Raw genomic sequence first — 13,169 nt, 5'->3', positions numbered from 1 at the left:
GCATATGCACGCCGAAGACCGATCAGGCCCACTGGGCAGCGCGGAAATAAATTTTTTCATATATTTTTTTTCTTTTGTGGTTTATATATTTTCTTCTATTTATTTGTGAGTAGTTTTTTGCTGTATTTAGAGGTTCTTATATTTAATATTAGTGTGGTTTATCATTATATTCATATTTGTAGTGATTTTTCAGTTCATTTTCTGGTGCTTTTCAATTTCACGGTGATTTAGCTCTGAAAACAAATCAATAAATGCATCAAAAATAGCAAATTATGTCAGAAAGGGTTGAAAGTTGATGACGTGGATTTGAATTGTGCATCTGAACGCAAAAAATCCGGAGTTGTACTAAGTTATTAAAATATTGAATAGCCGGTGTAACAGATGAGTTTTCGTCCGAAACCCTGATACTCCCTAAGAGATTGTCCAGTTTGTATACGAAGTGCATCCAGTTTTTGCCGTAACCCTCTCTACTTTTATGCACATGCTATGCGGGTGAAATGATGATACATTGCTAAGTTTCAACCTTTTCAGAGTTCATTTTGTATTGCTTTTCGCTTTCATGGCAATTTAGCTCTGAAAACAAATAAGTAAATGCATCGACAATAGCAAATTATGTCAGAAAGGGTTGAGAGTTGATGATGTGGATTTGAATTGTGCATCTGAACACAAAAAAAAGTCCGGAGTTGTACTAGGTTATTAAAATATTGAATAGCCGGTGTAACAGATGTGTTTTCATCTGAAACCCTGATACTTCCTCCGAGATTGTCCAGTTTGTACATGAAGTGCATCCAGTTTTTGCCGTAACCCTTTCTACCTTTTTGCACATGCTATGCGGGTGAAATGATGATACCTTGCCAAGTTTCAACCTTTTCAGAGTTCATTTTGTATTGCTTTTCGCTTTCACGGTGTTTTAGCTCTGAAAACAAATCAGTAAATGCATCGAAAATAGCAAATTATGTCAGAAAGGGTTGAAATTTGATGATGTTGATTTGAATTGTGCATCTGAACGCAAAAAAAGTCCGGAGTTGTACTATGTTATTAAAATATTGAATAGCCGGTGTAACAGATGAGTTTTCGTCCGAAACCCTGATACTTCCTAAGAGATTGTCCAGTTTGTACACGAAGTGCATCCAGTTTTTGGCGTAACCCTCTCTACTTTTTTGCACATGCTATCGGGTGAAATGATGATACCTTGCCAAGTTTCAACCTTTTCAGAGTTTATTTTGTACTGCTTTCCGCTTTCACGGTGATTTAGCTCTGAAAACAAATCAGTAAATGCATCGAAAATAGCAAATTATGTTAGAAAGGGTTGAAAGTTGATGATGTGGATTTGAATTGTGCATCTGAACACAAAAAAAAGAAAGGCGCAATGCTCACCTGCATGTTGCTTATCTTCAGGCCTTGAGGAAATAGTGTAGACTGCACGGAGCTATGTGTAGTTTTCGTCCGAAACCCTGATAGCTCCGTGCAGTCTACACCATTTCCCCAAGGCTTGAAGCTAAGCAACGTGCAGGTGAGCATTGCGCCTCTCCTTCATCGTCTCTGCACGCAGGGCTTATAAACCGCTGCGAGTGCCTCTCGCTTGGCGAGGTGGGACTAAAAAACAGCTGCAAAAATAATCAACTAAAAAACTCTAGTACCGGTTCATGCCACGAACCGGTACTAAAGGTGCTGGTGGGGCCCCAGCCTGTCCACAGCCTGCCACAGCCTCTTTAGTACCGATTTTTGGCGCAACCATCTCTAATTTTTTGCACATGTGAAATTTCGTGGATGTCGCCTAGAGGGGGGGTGAATAGGCGCTTTAAAATAATTACGGTTTAGGCTTGAACAAATGCGGAATAAACCTAGCGGTTAATTTGTCAAGCACAAAACCTAAAACAACTAGGCTCACCTATGTGCACCAACAACTTATGCTAAGCAAGATAATTAACTATGTGATAGCAAGATATATGACAAAGAACAATATGGCTATCACAAGGTAAAGTGCATAAGTAAAGGGCTCGGGTAAGAGATAACCGAGGCACGCGGAGACGACGATGTATCCCGAAGTTCACACCCTTGCAGATGCTAATCTCCGTTTGGAGCGGTGTGGAGGCACAATGCTCCCCAAGAAGCCACTAGGGCCACCGTAATCTCCTCACGCCCTCGCACAATGCAAGATGTCGTGATTCCACCAAGGGACCCTTGAGGGCGGTCACCGAACCCGTACAAATGGCGACCCTTGGGGCGGTCCCGAACCCGTACACTTTGGCAACCCTTGGGGGTGGTCACCGGTACCTGTCAAATTGCTCGGGGCGATCTCCACAACCTAATTGGAGATCCCGACGCTTGCCCGGAGCTTTACACCACAATGATTGAGCTCAAAGCGCCACCAACCGTCTAGGGCACCAAAGCACCCAAGAGGAACAAGCTAAAGGGCACCAAGCACCCAAGAGTAATAAGCTTCTCAACTTGAAACTTCCACGTATCACCATGGAGAACTCAAACCGATGCACCAAATGCAATGGCAAGGGCACACGGAGTGCCCAAGTCCTTCTCTCCCAAATCCCACCGAAGCAACTAATGCTAGGGAGGAAAATAAGAGGAAGAACAAAAAGGAGAACACCAAGAACTCCAAGATCTAGATCCAAGGGGTTCCCCTCACATAGTGGAGAAAGTGATTGGTGGAGACGTGGATCTAGATCTCCTCTCTCTTTTCCCTCAAAAACTAGCAAGAATCCATGGAGGGATTGAGAGATAGCAAGCTCGAAGAAGGTCAACAATGGGGGAAGAACACGAGCTCAAAGGATAAGGTTCATTGGGGAAGAAGACCCCCTTTTATAGGAGGGGGGAAATCCAACCGTTATGTGCTCATCCCGCACACGAGCGGTACTACCGCTCGGGCGGAAGAAGCAGGGAAATGAGCAACAGAACATGAACCTTGGGGCGGTAGTACTGCTTATAAGCGGTACTACCGCTCACCCCAGCAGTACTACCACTGGAGGAGCAGAACACGGGACTAAATGAGGTAGGGCAGAGCAGAGTATGGCGGTACTAATGCAGTAGCGGTACTACCGCCCGACCGGAGCGGTACTACCGCTTATAGGCGGTACTACCGCCCAGACGGAGCGGTACTACCGCTTATAGGCGGAACTGCCGTGCCTTACTGCCGTGCAACTACTGCTAAACCCGACACGAAAAAGCAAGACCCAAAATCGAGGCGGTAGTAGAGCGGTACTGGAGCGGTACTACCGCTTGACGCTACAAGCGGTACTACCGCTTGACGCTACAAGCGGTACTACCGCTGCCACCGCGGTACTACCGCAGGGAGAAACACAGAACTGCCATAACTTCTTCATATGAGCTCCGAATTGAGCAAACTCAAGCTTGTTGGATACAAGACAACGAGTAGCATCACAACAGAAAGAGGAGAGAAACCTCCAACAGAGAAGAACCGGCAGAACCTCCAATATCGAAAACATCATAGAAGATGCATGTGAACTCCGTTTTTGATGAACCCGAGCTTGTCATCAAGATGACCATAAGCTCCAAAACTCACAAAGAAAACCAAACAAGAACCAAGAAAGATGATGCAAGGATGCAATGGTTTGAGCTCTATACGAATGATACGATCAAGTTAATCATCGAGAGCCCCCCTTGATAGTACTACAATCGATCCTAAAACCCGGTCTCCCAACTACCATCATGAGACCGGTAAAATAGAAAACCTATCAAGGGCAAATCTTTGCCTTGCACATGGTCCACTTGAGCTAGATGATGATGATCTTGACTCCCTCAAGTTGGACCACCTTTCTTGATTGCATTGGCTCGATGAATACTAGTTGATTGCTCCCCCATACTCCACTATGGGTGAGCCACTCTTCCGCACATCTTCACAAGTCCATTGTCACCACAATGGACGACAAGCTTCAAGCATTTGATCTCTTCGTGATGCTTCACTTGAACTTGCACACCACAACCTAACCCCACAAAGAACTCTCACGAAGATCATGGGTTAGTACACAAAGCGTAATTGACAGTGCTTACCATACCATGGGATCGCTTGATCCCTCTCGGTACATCTTCTATGCTTTATGTGTTGATCAACTTGATTCACTCTTTGACTTGGTCTTGATCAACCTTGAATCTTTCCAACTCTCTTCATTTGGATGATGTCTTGAAGGTAAACATGAATGATCACACAATCTTCTTTTTCAAGACATGCTTGCAATAAGCTCAACACTCACATGACTAATCTTTGGATAATTCCTTAATAGCACCTTGGTCAACACATAAACTCCTTGAAACCAATACATGGACTTCAAGAAAAGCCTATGGACAAATCCTTGAAATATAACTCAAGACAACCATTAGTCCATAGAGATTGTCATCAATTACCAAAACCAAACATGGGGCACCGCATGTTCTTACACCATGCTATGCGGGTGAAATGATGATACCTTGCCAAGTTTCAACGTTTTCAGAGTTCATTTTGTAGTGCTTTTCAATTTCACGGTCATTTAGCTCTCAAAACAAATTAGTAAATGCATCGAAAATAGCAAAAATACATTGATTAGTACCGCCTTTCAGCCAAAACGCGCTACTGCTATAGAGAAATACATCAAAAATACATTGATCATCAATAATCTTTTTGTGTACAATCTGAATTGTCAATATGAGTCCTCACCGATTTAGAAACCGGAGAAGACTCATATTGTTGCCACAAATTCTACACATAGAGTTCAATGAAGACCAAGTGCTTGTGATAGTTTTAGAAGTAACATATTTAAGGTGGTAAAAACTCTGTTAGCGGAGCGAGGTGGGACTAAAAAACCGTTGCAGATGAATCAACTAGAGATCTCTAATACCGGTTCGTGGCTCGAACCGGTACTAAAGGTACTGGTGGGCCCCCAGCCTGACCACAGTCTGCCACAGCCTCTTTAGTACCGGTTGGTGGCATGAACCGGTACTAAAGGTTCGCCACGAACCGGTACTAATGAGCTCCGTCCGCCTAGCCATTGGAACCGGCACTGATGGTCACATTAGTGTCGGTTCAGTTAAAAACCGGGACTATTGTGCTTCACATTAGGCCATTTTTCTACTAGTGTACATACATCAAAAAAATATGAACAAAAAATAGATTTTTTTGTGAGCATTACATAGTCTCCAATATTTTTCTAAAAATGCAAAAAAAGAGCATATACAAAGCATATATAGAGCATTACAAAAGAGAGCATATACAATGAAAAAAAAGGACGGCAGCGGCGGGGTAGGGCAGGGGCACAGGGGCGCGGGGCAGATGCTCACAGGGGGCGGCATCGATGCAGGGGCAGCGGGGCACGACGGGCGGCGTCAGGGCGGGCACGGGCACGGGGAGCGGCGCCGACGTCGGGGCAGAGGGCGTCGAGGGCGGCGGCGGCGACGATGACGACGTGGAGCAGCCTGACGGTGTCGGCGATGGTGACAACAATGACGATAAGGTGGAGCAGCCTGACGGCGTCGGGGCAGGGCTCGGCGGCGATGACGACGAGGAGCAGCGGAGGGCGTCGGGGCGGAGAAGAACTGATTTTTGGAGAAACTGCTAAGTGTTTTCTTATATACACGAAGCATTGGTCCCGGTTCATGGCACCAACCGGGACCAGTGCCCCCTTTAGTCCCGGTTGGTGCCACCAACCGAGACCAAAGGTCTCTTTTCATCAGCCCAAAGGGCGGGAAGCAGAGACCTTTGGTCCCGGTTGGTGGCACAAACCAAGACCAAATGTCTCTTTTCGTCAGCCCAAAGGGGGGAAGAAGAGACCTTTGGTCCCGGTTGGTGGCACAAATCGGGACCAAAGGGGTTCATTGATCCCGGTTGGTGCCACAAACCGAGACCAAAGGGGGGCATTGCCACCAGGACCAATTGCCTTGCACAGCGGCATGGTGGGAGTTTAGTCCCACCTCGCTAGTTGAGAGAGTGTCGCACCTGTTTATAAGGCGCGGTGCGCCTGAGCCTTCGAGCTCCTCTCTAAAGCAGGCTTACGGGCCTAACCACTCTATATCTGCTTGTAGGCTTACTGGGCCTTCTGCTGGCCTGAATCCTGGCCCAACTGACTGGTTGGGTTTCTAGTCGTATTCAGGTCGTGGTGGCCCAGTAGGCGGCATTTTTTTATTTTTTTCCAGTTTTTTGTTTTGCTTTTTGCATTATTTTTTCTTTTGTTTTTTTTGCTTCATTTTTTTAATTCTTTTTGCTTTTAGGTCACAAAAATTATAAATTTTCTGTTAGTGCCATTAGTTTTGAAATTTGAATTCTTTGAAATTTGTGTGAATCACTAATTTGTGAATAACTTTACTATAAAAATAGATTTTTTGAGTGATTCTTTTTAATATTACTGTGTTTTATCATTATATTCAATTTGGGTAACTTTTAGGTTATTTTAATTGTCTATTTTAATCAAAAACGGATTTTTTTATTTTAGTTTGCTATTAAAGTTTCTAACAAAAAAGTCTTTATGAAAAATTCTTTTTTGCTATTAATATTTTAAACAAAAAATACTTCGATAATTTTAGTTGCATAAATTATATATAATTTTAGTTCCAAAAATACTAGAGGCTTATAAAATCTTTTTAGTTGATTCCTTTTGCTATTAGAGTTTTATAAAAGCTTTTTAGTTGATTCTTTTTGCTATTGAAGAATATTATAGTTTTGTTTTAGTTGATCATAACAGAATATTTTAATTGATTTTATATTTCATTCTTTTTGCTATTAGAGTTTCATAAAAGTTTTTTAGTTCAATCTTTTTGCTATTAGTTCATTCTTTGAGCTAAATGACCCTGAAATTGAAAAGCACTACAAATGAACCTGAAAAAGTTGAAAGTTGGCATGGTATCATCATTTCACCCACATAGCATGTTCTAAAAATTTGAGAGGGTTACGCCCAAAAAAAGATGTACTTTGTGTACAAAACGGACAATCTCTTCTGAAGTATCAGGGTTTCGGACGAAAACTCATCTGTTACAAAGGTATTTCATTTTTTTGAACTTATTTGAACTCCAAACTTTTTGTGTGTTAAAAATGAACCATTCAAAGCCACATCATCAATTTTCAACCTTTTATGACTTCATTCGATATCAGGGTTTCATGCATTTACCGAAAGTCCTGATGTGTTCACATGTAGTCCAGTCGTCACACTCCTCCGGGTGTTTGGAGCGTAGAATATTCTTGTATTCATTGACATACAGGGTCACCAAGGTAGAATTCTATAGAACTGTGTAGTGTGCTTGAGATCAAGAATGCCCCTCCCTACATATTATTGAGTCCTCTCCTAGCATGCCTTTTCCAGTCAGTCTCCCCTCATACCGCGATTGAGGGAGACCAATCTTCTTAAGGTCAGGAATGAAGTCAACGCAAAACTCAATGACCTCCTTTGTTTGATGGCCCGTGGAAATGCTTCCTTCTGGCCTAGCCTCCCATGAACCTCTCAAAGGGGAACATATTGTGTAGAAATACGGGCCCAGAACGGCAATCTCGCTGACTAGATGAACTAGGATGTGTGTCATGATATTGAAGAAGGATGATGGGAACACCAACTCGAAACTGACAAGACATTGCGCCAGATCACTCCTTAACCTTGGTAGGATTTCTGGATCGATCACCTTCTGAGAGATTGCATTGAGGAATGCACATAGCTTCACAATGGCTAATCGAACGTTTTCCAGTAGAAGCCCCTCAATGCAACCGGAAGCAGTTGCGTCATAATCAGGTGGCAGTCATGAGACTTTAGGTTCTGAAATTTTTTCTCTGCCATATTTATTATTCCCTTTATATTCGACAAGAAGCCAGATGGGACCTATATATATGTGGGGAGGGGGCGCCTCACAAGGACACACCAACGATTGTTAGCCGTGTGCGGCGCCCCCTCCATAGTTTATGACTCCGGTCATATTCACGTAGTGTTTAGGCGAAGCCCTGCACGGATAACTTCACCATCACTGTCACCACACCTCGTGCTGACGAAACTCTTCTACTTCCTCGACACTCCGCTGGATCAAGAGTTCGAGGGACGTCATCGAGCTGAACGTGTGCAAAACTCAGAGGTGCCGTACGTTCGGTACTTGATCGATTGGAATGAGAAGAGGTTCGACTACATCAACCGCATTGTTAAACGCTTCCGCTTTCGGTCTACGAGGGTACGTGCACACACTCTCTCCCTCTCATTGCTATGCATCTCCTAGATATATCTTGCGTGAGCTTAGGATTTTTTTATATTTCATGCTACGTTTCCCAACAATAGTTGTCATCACCCTCTTCTTCTTCGTTGTCTTTCATCATAACCCCTCTTTCTCCGTGCTTGGTCCAAACATTATAGTGTGGCATGAAACCCTTCTCAAGCAGGTGGATGTGAAGGGTTTTTGCGTCAGAGTAAGATTTCATATTCCCACAGATAGGGCATGGACAACACATAAAACCATTCTGCTTGTTTGTTTCAGCCACTTCGAGAAAATTATGCACGCCCCTAATGTACTCGGAGGTGCGTCTGTCACCGTACATCCATTGTCGGTTCATCTGCGTGCATTATATATAATTAAGTATGGCAAAAACCATTACATGACATCATGAATAGAGAAGTGACCAAATTAATAGAAGTTCATCATCACATTAAAACCAAAGTACAGTAGTGATCAAATGTTATTACTGAAAAAATAAATACATAAAGTTCATACATAGTTCTCATTGAACAACATATAGATCTCTAAAGCATCTAATTAAATCATAAATTGAAACTATGTAAAATATTTCAATGCAACAACAAATGCAATCACAATCGCAACTAAGATAACAATTGATCCAACGACATAATGATACCAAGCCTCAGTATGAATGGCATATTTTTTAATCTTTCAAATCTTCGAGCGCATTTTATCCATCTTGATCTTGTGATCATCGACGATATCCGCAACATGCGACTTCAATGCCATCTTATCCTCCTCAATTCTTTTCAATTTTTTTCAAGTAATCGTTTTCTTTTTCAACTAAATTTAACCTCTCGACAAGATGGTCGGTTGGAATTTCCGGTTCACATACACTAGTGCAGAACCGGGCAATAGCACCGGTTCGTAAGGCCCTTTAGTGCCGGTTCCATAACCGGCACTAAAGTGTGGTCACTAAAGGCCCCCCCTTTAGTACCGGTTCTGCACGAACCGGTGCTAAAGGGAAACCACGTGGCACGAGCCAGCTCCGGGGGCCTGGAGCCCTTTAGTACCGGTTGGTAACACCAACCGGTACTATAAGGTTTGGGGGGTTTTAGTTTTATGATTTCTTTTTCATTTAATTTTGTGTTTCCATTTTAATTCTTTTTCGTTTGCTGGTATTTTACGATACTACACATTGTAAACGTTATGCATATATATATATATATATAAATAGAATTTCTAGTAGAACCAATCATCGAGTTCAACATGATTGTCATGATATTATAAGCGTTCATATATAACACCACAAAAGCAAATCACTTAAGTTCAGAACGAAGAACACGGACATGAAAGGCCAAGTACTAATTAAGAGCAGCATGAAGAACTAGCTAAATCACTCCTGCTAGCTACTCTCTCTCTGGTAAAATAGCATAGAACATGTATAGCTCTCCTGATTGATCATACTGGAGCATGCCGATGAACCTGTCTCCTAATCGTGGGCTGCGCTTCTCATTGCTGCCCCCTAGTACTTCTCTGCGATCATTAACAATTTTTCTCCAATCTTTCACTATTAAGCATTCATCGCTTCTAGAAATCCTGAATGCATTCATGTGCAATGCAGGATATATCTTGGCCTTAAGCTAACAATTGACATCTGACCTTTAGTCTCGATCCCCTGAGGCACAACTGTCATCGGGAGTCCCTGTTGAAGAACATCGTATAATACTTAATTAATATACTCAGCAATCAAAGTTTAAAAAAAATATGTATGCAAAATATGCACTGAGGACAAATAGTAAATATCTTACCATCATTCCTAAATAGATGTGACCGTAGTTCAATACCATCACTATTGGTCGCACGTTTTGAGTACTAACATTTCCAAGTGCGGGAAAAAAATTTGTCTTGACAGTATGAAGATCCTCAAACCATGAAACATAATGACTTATCTCCTCGCAGTTTAGTTCAGCTCCGGGACAGTAGAAGGTCCTGTCTACCAAGCACCGGACATGTTTGGTTGAATGGAGATAAGCTGTCAATAGAAATTAGTTGTCAGTTATTTTTGAAATAAGCAATATCAAAGACAAAAATATATTTGAGAAGAACTCACATAATGGTAGAACTGGAGGCGTCTACACATCGACCCATATGTCTCTATTACCTTCAATATCATCTTCCGAACGAATATCAAAGGTGATAACCATACCAGGCTCAAATGCATAAGCCTTGCATAGTGATTGCCAAGTTTTGCATTCAAAATAGGTGTACGTGTGTGCATTGTATACTTTGACGTTGAAAGTATAACCATCATGCTCAGTTTTCAGGTAAGCTCTCTTTACCTCCATAGTTTCCATATCTTTGAAACCTATCTTATGCAAGACAAAAATTCTTGCATGGCATGGGATGTGCTAGTAGAATAGTGAAAATTAAAAATTATAAGTCAGGCAAATGAAGCATATATAAGTCATGCTTAATTACGAAAACAGACTTGTCGTTGTGACTTACTGTATCGAATTCGAAAGTCTCATCCAGCTTGATGCTGAATCGCCTACCATCAACAAGGAAATTTCTGTCGCACTGGCCGCGCTCGTCTTCACAGTATGTGCACATACCGAAATTTTTTCCGTCGTCAGACGACATTTCCTATGTTCATATTAGGCGAAACATTAAACACTTACTAATTCAATTAATTCAACTACTTCTATTAATTCAACTAAGCATTTACTAAAAACAAACTAGTTATATTAATTCAGTTAGTTCAACTAAGCATTTACTAAAAATAACTAGTTATATTAATTCAATTAGTTCAACTAAGCATTTACTAAAAATAAACTAGTTCTATATATTAATTCAACTAGTTCAACTAAGCATTTACTAAAAATAAACTAGTTCTATATATTAATTCAACTAGTTCAACTAAGCATTTACTAAAAATAAACTAGTTCAAATATATATCTAAATATAATATTTTAATTAGATAATCAAATCTCAGATACGACAATTTTCTTACTAAAAATAAACTAGTTATATTAATTATTCAACTAGTTCAAATCTCATATACCTAAATAAACTAGTTCGGCAATTTTCTTACTAAAAATAAACTAGTTATATTAATTATTCAACTAGTTCAAATCTCACATACCTAGCTAATTAATATCTAATTAAATTTTCTAAAAAACAGAAAACAAAAAACAAAAAATAAGTAAAAAATGTGTGTGTGTGTGTGTGTATGTGTGTAGTGTGTGTATATGTGTGTATGTGTGTGTACGCCGCCCCGTACGCCGCCGCCCCGTACGTACGAGCGGGGGCGCTGGCGTACGGGGCGAGGGCGGCGGCGTACGGGGCGGGGGCGCCGGCGCGCAGGTGCGAGAGACGACGTACGGGACCGTGGCGACGACGACGGACGGCGGCGGCGTTCGGGGCGGCGGCGCGAGACGACGACGACGACGGGCGGCGGCGGGGATAGCGACGACGACAACGGACGACGGGCGACGGGCGGCGACGACGGGATCGAGCGGCGCGCGGCGATGTCGAGAGGTTGAAGACGAAAGTGGGAAGATGTAACTGAAATTTTCGTAAGTGCTATATATATAGGATGGGCCTTTAGTACCGGTTGGTGGCTCCAACCGGTACTAAAGGCCAACTTTGACCAGGCCAAGAGGCGGGAAGAGCAGGCCTTTAGTACCGGTTGGTGGCTCCAACCGGTACTAAAGGGTGATCTGTAGTACCGGTTGGAGCCACCAACCGGTACTAAAGGCCTCGCGCTGCCACCCCAAAGTTTAGTCCCACCTCACCGGGCGAAGGGCAGCCGCACTGGTTTATAAACCCAGCCGCGGCTACCTCTTTGAACTCCTCTATATAGCAGGCTTGTGGGCCTAAATTCTGCGCGCTGCCCTGTGAGTCTGCTGGGCCTTTAAGGCCTGTAATTGCACGCCCGCTGCCTAGCAAGCCCACAGGGCAGCGCCCCAATTTTTTTATAGTTTTTTTCTTTTTTGCTTTATTTTCTTCTATTTATTTTTGCGTAGTTTTTTGTATAGTTTTTTCTTTTCTGTTATATTTATTTTTTTCTATTTATTTCTGAGTAGTTTTTCATCTAGTTTGCCAAAATTTAACATTTTCAGAGTTCATTTTATAGTGATTTTCAATTTCACGGTCATTTTATATAGTTTTTTTCTTTTCAGCTATAGTTTTTTTTCCTGCTATTTTTTCTTTTCTGCAAAACTTGATGGTCAAAGTTTGGAGTTATAACCAAAGTTTAAAAAAAATGCCGACGTGCAATTAGTTCTTGCCATAACAGAAGAAGTCCGGAGTTGTAATAAGTTATTAAAAATAAAAAAGAGGTGCAATGCTCGTTAATTTGCTTCAAGCCTTTCGGAATAGTGTAAACTGCACTGCGCATAGCTCCGTGCAGTCTACCATATTCCTGAAGGCTTGAAGCTAAGCAACGTGAGCATTGAGCCTCTTCTTCATCGTCTCTGCACTCAGGGCTTATAAACAGCTCCTAGTCCCTCTCTCTTCGCGAGGTGGGACTAAAAACAGCTTACTAAGAAACTGTAATACTGGTTCATCCATGAACCGGCACTAAAGGTGCTCGTGCGGCCCCAGCTAGCCTTACCTGACACAACCTCATTAGTACCAGTTCGTGGCACGAACCGGTGCTAAAGGTTCGCCACGAACCGGTACTAAACAGATCCTCCCGCCTAGCAGTTGGTGCATACTGAACGCAAAAAATATAAAAGCATTTAGATCATGATCTTATATTTCTTTACAGTCTAAATTGTCAATATGATCTTATAACATCAAAAATACTTTGATCATCAATGATCTTTGTGTGTACAATCTGAATTGTCAATATGAGTCATCAACGATTTATAAACCGATGAAGACTCATATTGCGGCCACAAAATCTACACATAGAGTTCAATGAAGACCAAGTGCTTGTGATAGTTTGAGAAATAACATATTTAAGGTGGTAAAAGGCTTGTTAGGGGAGCGATGTGGGACTAAAAACAGCTTGCCAT

This window comes from Triticum dicoccoides, chromosome 6B, assembly GCF_002162155.2.
Source record: "Triticum dicoccoides isolate Atlit2015 ecotype Zavitan chromosome 6B, WEW_v2.0, whole genome shotgun sequence".
NCBI classification, from domain to species: domain Eukaryota; kingdom Viridiplantae; phylum Streptophyta; class Magnoliopsida; order Poales; family Poaceae; genus Triticum; species Triticum dicoccoides.
Note: the sequence above shows the minus strand (reverse complement) of the source record.